Source organism: Rhinopithecus roxellana, chromosome 15 (genome assembly GCF_007565055.1).
Source record: "Rhinopithecus roxellana isolate Shanxi Qingling chromosome 15, ASM756505v1, whole genome shotgun sequence".
NCBI classification, from domain to species: Eukaryota; Metazoa; Chordata; class Mammalia; order Primates; family Cercopithecidae; genus Rhinopithecus; species Rhinopithecus roxellana.
The window spans coordinates 44164843-44176775 of record NC_044563.1 but is presented as its reverse complement, the minus strand read 5'-3'; positions in this window follow the sequence as shown (position 1 = coordinate 44176775).

Sequence of the window (11933 nt, the reverse complement as noted above, 5' to 3'; positions counted from 1 at the left end):
TTTTTATTTTTTTTTCTTTTAATAGCAACAGGGACAGTTTGCTTTTAAAATAGTCACCTGAGGTGTGATTGATAGGAAATCACTACTTGTCATTTCCGGCTCCGTGGGAAATGTGATTCAGTCAAACTTAACTAAGCCTTTTATTTCCTATATTTGCTCCTTTATAAATTGGGGCCTGTCAGCTGCCCATTTGAGAAACAGCAGAGAGCCTGAGTGTCCTGCGGTATTTTTCATAGAACAATTCCTCCAGCCTAACATATTACATTTCCAGGCTCCTTGTTCTCTCACCAATAAAAGATATGCTTCCCAGAACTGCATATCCAACCCTATTTAGGAATCATTTAAAACAAAGAGTAAGGGCTTAATTTTCTTCATTTCTCTCTCCACACCTTCTCTATCCACCTCCTCCACCCAGCAACACCACAGGAAACCCGGGCTTCCTAAATAGAAGCAAGTAATTTTCTGAGGCTCCAACATTTTCTCTCTCACACTTACAGGATTTTTCAGGAGCCTGCTTTTAAGGCTGGCAGACACAGGTCCCCCACACACAGCCTGTAGATGTACATGTCCAAGGTCAGGGTTGAGCCTCCCAAGGCTCACATGAAGGACAAGGACTTTAGAATCAAAATGACCAAGATTTAAATTCCAACTCTCCAAGATATTAGTTGTTTCACCTTGATTAATTTATTTTCCTAATGAAACCTCCATTTTCTTACCTGTAATTAGTAAAATAATATTAGCATCTGTCTAGTTTTAGTGTGAGAGGTTTCAAGAAAAAAAAAAGTAATTGTGGCAGACCTTGTTGGTTGCCATTCTCAATTTTATTATCCTGTGGCACCTTTCATTTTAGAGGTTGGAGAATCTTAATACTTATTTTCCTGGTCTCCCCTTCAGCCAGGGATGGCCAGTTAACTCAGCTTTGGGCAATGTTATATAAGCAGAAGTCTGAAAAAAGTTTCCTGGAAATGTTTCTGCTTCCCTGAAAAAATGAAAGATGAGGCCAACTGGTTCTCCTACTCTTTTCTTCCTGCTTTGACCAAAGATGCTATCTGGAGCTGCAGGAGCTGTCTTGTGGCCAAGAGGCTCTCAGAGTCATCTGGACTGACATCATCAAGACACTGAAGCAATGCTGAAGCCATCGAACTCCAGATTTCTCATTATGTGAAAAGAATAGTGTATCTTTATATAAGCCACTTGAAGCTGAGTTTTCTGTTCCTTGCTATCAAGTGCATTCCCAACTGCTGTGTGTGAGCGATGTAAATAAAGAGGCTACAGAAGTCTACAGTATTTAATAAATATTGGTTCTATCCTCCCCACCCTCCCCATGTGTCTTCTCCTGAAAATATACTTAGTACTAATCTATACAATTGAATTATTCACATTTAAAATGGGATTTGGCCTGAGAATATGGATCCAGACTGGCTTTTGAGGCCTCTGCAATGTTTCTTCTACCCCGACCACCTGCACACTGAGGTTAGATTTCCAGTCAATGAGAGTTCAGCCAGTTGGTTATACTCCAAATGAGTCATAAGTGTCCTATCCCCAACCACTCTTTCCTCCATTCCCTGTCTTCCCTCATTCTCTTCCCCCATCCTTCTTTCAGCCTGCCTGAATCCCCTCCATCCTTCCATTGTTGGGTACATCCCCAATCTCCCTGAGATAGCTTTTCTGATGTGGTCAGGAACAGCCAGGAGAGAAAAGACACAAATTTGGATGCCTCATTTGACACAAATTTGGATGCCCCATTTGGCATGGTGATGGGCAGACAGAAAAGCATGTCTAGTCCAGGGAAACCTTGAAAATAAGGGATACAGAGTTTTTATAATCAATATATTAAAAAAAAAAAAAAAAAAAAGCTCTGCAAGGCAAATGCAGAGCAGCCACAAAAAAGCTGGAGAGTGAAGGTCACCCAGGAGCTACCTTAAAGGTGAGGAGAAGAAGCATCCAGGGAATAGAGAAAACAAAGACAGGAAGCGCAATGCAGATGGCAGCCTCAGAAGCTCCACAAGGTCCCTGGCCAAAGAGAAAAGAAATTGAATTGACCAACGCTTTGAAATAATTTGTCCCCACCTGCCACACCTCACAGGAAGGGTGGAGGGGGTCAACAATCTGCCAGTTTTCCGGATAATTAGTGAAGGATGAGAGGGCAGTCCACATCAGCTCTTCAGGTAGAATACCTTGGACATGTCAGAGGCTGCCATGCAGACCTGGCTGTGCTCTTCTTGGGTAAATTGTGACACCTACTGGCTCATAACGGAGAAAACCCATGCTTCACTGGTAAAAAGGTCCCTGGTGCTAGTGTGGTGTAAATGTCTCCCAGATGGACTAGGCTCTTTGCTAGTGACATATTATACATCTTTCAGGTTCTATGGCCACGCCCAGATTTAGTTTCCCATGACCACATGCTTCCACAATTGTCTGGAAGGACAATGGAAGTAACCAGAGGACAAGCCACTGTAATAAGGTGTCACAGAGAACGGCCCAAGTACAGAGATTTGAGTTCTGATTCTGCCTGTGTCTCTTTGTGACCTGAAGACATTAAACAAATCACTTCTTCTATTTTGTTGTCACTTTTGTTGTTGGTTATCTTTTCAAAGGAATGTGTTACCCTTGTTCTGTCTAACTTATATGTGTAAAGAATCAAAAGAGACAGCCTTGTTGAAGCAACAAATGTGTTTCTGTGTTTTTAAACAAGCATTTAAGTATCTGCTATGTGCAAAGTACCATACTTCTGGAGATATATACCTGTACATATACATACGAACATAAATATGCATAGCAGTGTTGACACAAAAGTGAATAAGCCACAATTCCAACCTAGAAAAAAAATACATGTAAACCAAACGTAAGCCAAAAGTAAAATTCTAAGGTCCCCTAACCATCTGAATGGACTTCTTCCTCAGCCAGGGCACCCTTAAAATTTAAGCAGAAAGACTGGTTCAGGCCATGACGGGAAACGGGGGTCAGACATGCCTCATTATATCTATCTGGCATTAACATCAACACAGACTTTAAGTCTGATAAAGAAACATTTTACAACCTATTCTTTCTGAAGCCTACTACCTGAAGGCTTCCTCTGCAAATAAGAACTTTGGTCTCCACAATCCTTTATCTTAACCCAAACATTCCTTTCTATAGATCCCAGGTCTTTAGATAAACTGAACCAATTGTCAACTAGAAAACTTTAAAATATACCTATAAACTGGAAGCCCCCGCTTCAAGTTATCCCACCCTTCTGGACCAAACCAATGTGTTTCTTAAATGTACTTGATTGAAGTCTCGTGCCTCCTTAAAATGTGCAAAATCGAGTTGCACCCCAGTCACCTTGGGCACATGTTCTCAGGACCTTCTGAGGGTTGTGTCACAGGCCATGGTCATTCATATATGGCTCAGAATAAATCTCTTCAGATATTTCACAGTTTGACTTTTTTTGTCAACCCAAAGAATCCTGTTCTCTTTGCCTGAAACTCTTCCTCCCTCAGCTTATCCTTCGATTCTCAACCCTCATGTCACTTCCTCTGGAAAGCCCTACTTCCATCCTTACCCTAGTCAAGCCAGACCTCCTGTGACAGTCTCAGAGCACATTCCACAGTTCTCACAGGCACAGGACGACACCAGACTGGAGGCAGGTGATTGAATGTCCAAATCCTAGCACTCCCCTCACTGACTGTAGGACCATGGGCAAATTTCCTGTCAAAAAGTCAACTCTCAAGAAGTGTTAGTTTTTACCATCATTTGTGAAATGTTTAATTTAATGTTCATCTCTCCCACCAGACTATTGACTTCAAGAAGGCAGAAGCCCTGTCCACTTTTCTCAGGCCATATCCCCTGCACTTAGCACAGTATCTTGAAACCCAATCCTTTTCCTTTATAAAATGCAAATAATCATAGTAACCACTTCATAGCATGTTCTAAACACTGAAGATGACCATGATTTCAAGTCAGCACTAAAGCAATTATCATAAGGCCAAGCACATAGCTAAGTATTCAGTTGATGTTTTTATTATTGTTATTATTATAAATAATATAAATGAAGTAAATACAGTGTTCAGGAGTAATACAGAAAAGGTAGTAATTAATTTTACCTTGGAACAGGGAAGGCCTTGCCTGGAGGAGGGATGCCTGAACAGGATTTTAAACAATGGAAAGGGTTAGCCAAGCAGACTCCATCAACTGACAAAACTTGTTGCCCCCTACAAAGGGAAAAGCTTCATGCTCAGTTGTGGGTATATACAGATAAATATAACCCAGTCCCTGCCCTTCAGAAACTTACAGCCCCATAGAGAGAAATATCTCCTCCTACAGTGCAGTGTTCTTTGAGGACACAGAAGAGTAGAGCCTAATCCAGAATACCAGGTCAGGGAAGGCTTCCTGGAGGAGGTGACATGGAGTGGGATTGTGAGGACAGTGAAAAGTTAACCAAGCTATGAAACCCAAAGGACCTCTCAGGCAAAAGGAATAACAGGTAAGAGTAAGAACGCTGAGGAAGTGCAAAGTGTTCCATTTAGTTGAGGCTTTGGGTATATGCACAGGATTGGAAAGAACGGAGCTGGACAAAGAAGGCAGGAGCTAGATAATGAAGAGTCCTACAAGCCTTGCTATGGAATTTGGGTTTTATTCAATAGGCTATAGGAGCTGCTGAACAATTGCAAAAAGGTGGGAAGGGGTAATATAATTACATTTGCATTTTAGATAAGGTCATTCTGAAAGGACAGTGAGACAGCAACTGGAAGATTAGTCAAGAGGCTTTTGAAAGAGTCCAGACAGGCAATGGTAATGGGCTGACTTAATTCAATAGGAGTGATGAGAGAGAAGCCTGAGTGAAATCAAAATATAATTAGGAAGTATAATCAACGGGACTTATGGAATAATATGATGTGAGAAGCAAAAAAAGAGAGCAACTGATCTAGAATTTGGTTTGGGTGATCAGGTGGGTTATGGAGTCAATCACTGATTCAAAGATAGCAAGAACAGCAGGTTTGTAAAGAAAAAGGGCCAGCATGGTTTTGTACGTATTTTATTTATTCTGTGAAGACCATATCAATCCCATTCCATGAAATTATATTATACATCATTTCTTCATGCACAGGCCACAGGCAGGTTTATACAATCATCACAAATCTTTGTCTTTCCACTTCTGACAACTCACACATTGATGCAGCACTGTCATTGTTTCTCTCTAGCTTCCCTAGGATTTTGTCACATCATTAAGTTACCTACCTTCCCTAGCTTTTCCATGGCCCACCAATCCATCCAAGGGGGTGATGCACACTATTAGACAGCCAAGTCTCCAGTTAGCAGTTTCATAAATGGAGCTGGAGCTCAGAGCAGAGATCTGAGCCAGAAGTATGCATTTGAGAGTAATCAGCATAGAGTTTGTATAACGGCAGCATTGAGAACAGATGCACTCACCTGAGGAGACTGAGGGGTAAGATTCAGGCACAGATGGAAGCCTAAGGAACAAGAAATATTAAGAGAAGAGCAACACAGAGGGAGAGTGGCCAAGATGAGTGAGGAGCAGTCAGAGACATATGAAGAAAACCATGAGAAATTCAAGAAATGAGGGAATTGGACAAACACTGGTCAGGGACATCAAGTGTCACAAAGACATCAAGAATAATAAGGACTGAAATCTAAATGTGGGAGTGTGGGTGCCTGGGTGTTTTCAGTGGACTTGTGGGAACAGTTGAAGATGAAGTGAGAACGTAAAGATGATATTTTGTGAAGGTAACTCAAGAAATTGGTGTGAGAGAGAGATGTGACAGTAGCTAATGGTGGAAAGAAAATGTTTTGTTTTGTTATTTCCTTGAACATTTGTACCTGAAATGAAGCAGCAAGGCAGTATATTGTAGCAGTCAAGCACTCAAAGTTCTAGAGCCAGACTCTCTTGAGTTCAAGTCCCAGCTCCATACAGAAGCTGTGTAATCTTGAGGATGTTCCCTGACTTCTCAGGATCCCATTTTGCTCATCTGTAAGATGGAGATTATAACAATACCTACTATTTACATGGTGAATATTAAGTAAGTTATGAGATGTCATGTGCTTAGATGGTGACCGACCCATGATAGACACTTGATGAACATTAGCTGCTCCTGTTGATATTCCTACTCGATCAAGGGAAAGCACCACTAAAAGGAAGATACTGAAGACACAGGAAAGATAAAGAATTCATGATGGAGCAAAGCTCCTGAGAAGTTGAGAGAGATGGAGCAGAGAACTCAGAGAGAGCTCAGCCTTAACCAGGAGGAGGGACCACCTGCCTTACTGCCACTGAGAGAAAGTCAGAGGAAAGTACCAGGGAGGTGCAGATGCAGATGTATTTGTCTTAGAGAAGCTGGGTACAGGGATTTGAGAGAATATTTATTTTTCTCTGTGAAGGAGGAAACAAGGCCATCTGTGAGAATGGAGAAGGAAGTTACGAGGTGGCACCAGGGTTACAGTCAGAGAGTGGGGAAAGTCTGAGATTGCTGCTATGGAGAGTGGAGAAGGAGCATCCTGGCCTGAGGAGTAGTTCTAGGGAGGGTCTGGGATCCCTAGGTCACCAATGCATGTATTTCCTTGGCACTCTTAACACCCTGTGAAGGAGTGCTGAGACTACCGTTTGGATGCCACTGTGGCTGAGACTTTGCTGAGAGGCTGTGACAGAAAGTTAAAAGGACAAGGACACTCAAGAGTGGTAAAGTGCTGGGCCAGGAAGTCCAGACTGGAACAGGGAGAATATAAAGGTAGGAGGGGAAGAAAACAGAGACATCAAAGCTTCCTAGGTCTCTATGAATAAGCACATTGAAATAAGAGAATGACAGATGGGAGAAAAGGAGCTGGTGACCAAAGGAGTCAAAAATAATGTATGTGATAGTTAATGTTATATGTGAACTTGACTGTGCCACCAAACGCTCCGATAGTGGGTTAAATACTATTTCTGTGTGTGTCTATGAGGGAGTTTCCAGGTGAGATTAACATTTGCATTGGCGGACTCAGTAAAGTAGATTTCCTGCCCTGTGTAGATGAGCATTATTCAGTCCACCGAGGACCTGAATAAAACACAAAGCAGAGGAAGGAGGAATTCATATCTTTTTTCTGCCTCACTGTTTGCACTGAGACATCTCATCTCATGTTCTCCTGCCCTCAGACTGGGATTTCCACCAACAGCTCCCCTGATTCTCAGGTTTTCAGAATCAAACTGAATTACAACATGGGTTTCCCCGAGTTTCCAACTTGCAAGTCATTGGACTTCTCAGCCTCCACAATCCTATAAGCCAGTCCCTTAAAGAGGGCCACAGATTCTTTGCTATTTCCCCCACTGAAATTATATTCAAATATATAATTTCCATATACTTGAATCTGAGCTGAATCTAGGGATAAGGATTACCTTTACTAATAACATTGTATAAATGATTATCTGGGGCTACATAGCCTGGGGGATGAGAAAGAAGCCTTGTAGCTTCCATCCAGACCTCTGAGAAGCCTTATAAGAAGTCCAGCTATTCTGAGATCACCAATGCTGGATATACTGTATGGGGAGGCCATAAAGAGAGGTCCTGGAACTATGAGAAAAAAGAGATACCTGGACAGCCCTCCACTATTCTAGGCCCAGTTATTTGAATGATCCTAGCCAAGGTCCCAGATGTGATAGAGCAGAGACCTTAACCTTGCTGTTGTCCTTGCTGCATCTTGACAACCTTGTAGATTTATGAGCAAAATAAATTATTGCTGTTTGGGCAGTTTATTATAAAATTAGAGGTAAGCTTTCAGAGATGGCTCAATTTAGGGTGAAGACAAGAGCCAGGGAAGGGCTGTGATGATACAGGGAGCTGAAGAAGATGAAAGTGGAACTCTCTGGTGTCAAGAGGGCCATGTGGGGAAAGGAACCCTCCCTCAGGATGAAGACGACACCAGATCAGAGAAAGGCGATGAGAGAAACTTGTCAGGATGTGCAAACCCCTTAAGAGATTAGTTTTATTTTCAGGTACCATAGAAACATCTATTTGTATTTGAACATACTTGGTAGTATCTAACTCTACAAACTGAGTTGAAGGAACATATTCAGCAACTATTTAAATTTAGAGTGTATGATGTTGCCCTAGGTGACCGCCCTATAAATTTGAAATGATAAATTGCATTTCTTCAAAATAATATTGTTAAATATAGATGTCCTATTACTCAACTGATTCCACCACATCCCACTTAACTCCCATATATTGCCACATATAGTTCTGTTTCTCTCTTGTGATGAAAAATATTCAACAAGTTTATTGAGTGAGCGTCTGCTATGTGCCAGGCTCTGTGTTAGGTGTTGGACTTAGATTTGTGTTAGTCAAATAATGTCTGTCTTTTGGGATTGTAATAGAGATGTTTATCATCACTTAATCCAGACAAGGTCCTGAACTATGCAGTGTACAAGCCTTATCTCATTTAAACAACAGTGATGAGTAGGTAGTGTTTCAGTAGAGGCTTAATGAGAGAAACAGACCTTAGCAAATATAGAAAGTGATTTGCTACAGGATTTAATCTTATACAGTTGTGGGAGCTGATTGTCATCGCATCCGATGCTGGCCTTTCCAGTCCTGAGAGGAGGAAGTCAAGGAGGGAAGATGGATGTAAAGCAGGGGAGAGCAAGACTAAGTTGGAACCCACGACGATGGCCAGTTTTCTTTTTATTCTGATCTTGGTGGTGTGAGTATCCTGCAGAAGCAAGTACACTTCCTCCTGGAGCTAAACATACACAACTGGCCCAGGAGCCAGAGAAGAGAAGCCAAAGAAGGATCCAGAGGACTGTTGGAGGACTGGTCCCTACCCACCACCGACCAGGTAAGCCAGCAGACAGGCAACACTGTGTGTGAACTACAAAACAGCTGCTGCTTCACCTGCATCTTGCACATCTCCCATGAGAACTGCTGTAGTGGCCCACCCATTCCAACCAGAAACATACAAGAAAGAGACTTCTGGGAAATGTACTTCAGCTTCACCAAGTCAACACATTGCAAGCCACCACAGATACTAATCAAGCAGCAATAATGAGCATGTACTATCATCATTCAAATTTTAACAAAGGCGGAAACTGAGGCTCTGGTCATGTAGACTCCAAACTGATGCCAAAGCCTGTGCTCTGAGCTGTCACATAGCAGTACTTTTTGCTTCCACTTTAGGAAATTTCATCATAGTGGGCAGACGATAAAACCACCTAGATCTTTTTAGCCCCCATTGTGGCCTATGAATGACCAATGTAATCTGTCAGCCACTATGGATACAGGGCCTAGGGTCTATGAGCTTTTCAGAGGCCTACAAAAGAGATGTAAAGCCTGACAATGAAAAATATTGACCACAGAATATAAAAAGACACTTGAAAATTAATACATGCTTAATTATATGTCTATAAATCTTTGACTTGACTACAGCTTATCAGGTGAAACTTTAACTTAATTTTCTATCATGCAAGATTTAGATGTATTAATGTGTTTGATATAATGTGAAATGATAACTCCAAAACTAAGAGATGCTAGGTCTACCAATTTTCTTCTGGACAGAGGAAAATTTGAGGAGGACTGATGTCATTAAAACCTATTTCAGAGATGAATTTGGGGGCAGATACAGCAGTCTTATCCTTTTCCATTTTGGAACTGCAAGTGTAGAGAGAAAAGAAAAAATGCTACCTGCTATTTACTAGGGATATATATAAAATGAAGTGAAAATGGACAGCCGTGGTCTTGGCACACTGCCCACCTTGCTGATGTGTCAGGAGCATTTTAAACATATCACCGCAGGTGGTGAATGAGAACAGAAACCAGAAATGTACAGATTAAATTTAGCAGCAGATTGAATCGCACTCACCAAGATGTTTGCCTCTCTGCCTGTTCCCTTCTTCCTCTCAGCTCAGGCTGCAGGACACCTAATCACAGAAGGCAGTCTTCTAGTGAATTCAATTAACTGGAAAATGCCTTGTGTGAGTTAATGGATAAGAGAAATGAAAACAGACATAACTTCTTCACAGAAATGGCCATGAGCAGTATGGGAAGGATTCAGCACTGGGCAGGCTACACTCCTCCTTCCTTGGGGTCCAGATATTTCCACAAGCGTGGCAACTATACATCCTAGGTTGTGGGGAGCAGTCAGCTCTGAGACAAAACCACTCTTCTGGTTGGACTCCTGCCTCTGTAGAACTTCAGCTCCATCAGAATGCATAAGCACTAGTCTCCTGATCTTCATGGGTATTGAGAGTGTTTGCTCTGAATACTTGAAATACTCTCAAATGGTGATAATGGATAGCTGTCATGCATTGAGCATTTATCATGTGTCAGGCAACGTGCTAAGCCAAGCTGTCTGCCTTTACAACACCTGCTGTTAAGCATTATGATAAACTGGCTTCATGTGACATAGGACTGTCACCCAACCACCACTACCATCTACTAGGTATGTATTGCTTCCCCAACAAAAGGGCACCCTACTTGAGTTTAAATATGTGCATCAAGGAGGAACTTGGCACCTTCCTCTTCACCCTTCCAGATGCCCGCATTCTAAGGCAAAATGACATATGCCTATTTGGCCTGTCTCTGGGTGTGCTTGTCTAATTCCCTTACCTTGTCTCAAATGACCTGCATTTCTTTCTCTTGAGATCTCAGACAGGGCTTACTTGTTAACCTCAAACTGAATTTAATCAAAACGTACAATGAGAGGTAGTATTGTTTAAGAATGTGGTCTTTGGAGCTGTACAGCCTGAATTTGAATCCCTGCCTTATCATTTATGGTCTTATAGTTATGGTCTTTAACAGGTACTTAAAATCCCTGTTACCTCCAATTTTCTCATCTTTAAATGGATATGGTAATAGTGCTTACCTCATATGCTGTTGTGAGGAATAACAAATTATAGGAATATGCTTACTACAATATGTGGTACATAGTCAGCACTCAACAAATATTAGCAATGTTAATAATAACTAGTTGCCAATAAAGACACTGGGCAATAAATAAGACCTTATCCCTCAAACCTTAGAAACCTGCAGTTCAGTGAAGGAAGCAGATATCACAACTATAACCACAATACAAGAGGGTGGACACTAGAAGTCCAGATATGCACTGGTTTGCAATTCTTTCTACTCCCATCAGGAGTACAGCTCACCACAGTAGAGGCGTGATTGAAGCCTACCACAGTGGAGGAAATGGGAGGCTACTTGTGCCCCATTTCTCACTTCCCAATAAGCCCAAATGACCTGAGTAACCTTGAAGACATGATATAGGAGGTTATAGCTCATTGCTTCTTTCAACAGATATCTGTTAAACACAAATGTGCAAAACCCATTTCAGGGGATGCATAGAGTTTGCAATCTAGCCAGAATGATAACACGGAACAAAAACTTGTAAGTGCATTGTATATCAGAAAGTAGAGATGTTGGTGCCAAAAAGCTGAAAACTTCTGAAGCATATGAGATCAAGATGGAACAGGTGTTAGTTCAGAGAAGGGAGTGAGGGGCCTTAAAGGCATGATAGTTGAAATAAAGAGGCCTTGCCCAATATTACAATCCATACAACCTGTACATGAAGATGGATAAGCAGACATAGAACCCCCTTATGATGCAGATTGAGAATAGAATTCTAGCTCATTCTTAATATTTGAAAAACTATTTTAGGAGTGAAACTGATTGTTAAAATCCTAAAGAATACTATTTTAATTTGTAGGCTTTACAATGGATAAGGAAAATAGTAGAAAATTATAATAGGTAAAGGTACACCTATAAACACAGTTGTGTGTAATTTAAATCATTAACAGGAATATGAAACATACATGTAGGCAAATATACAAACTATGTCTTGGATCCATTCTTTTCTGTTCCTAGAATTTCTCCTATAGTTGGCAATGAACATGCTTGTCTCATGAGTTATCAAATCAGGCCATTATATATAACTCTGTATATAATGAATCAGTAAACTAAATAAAGCTG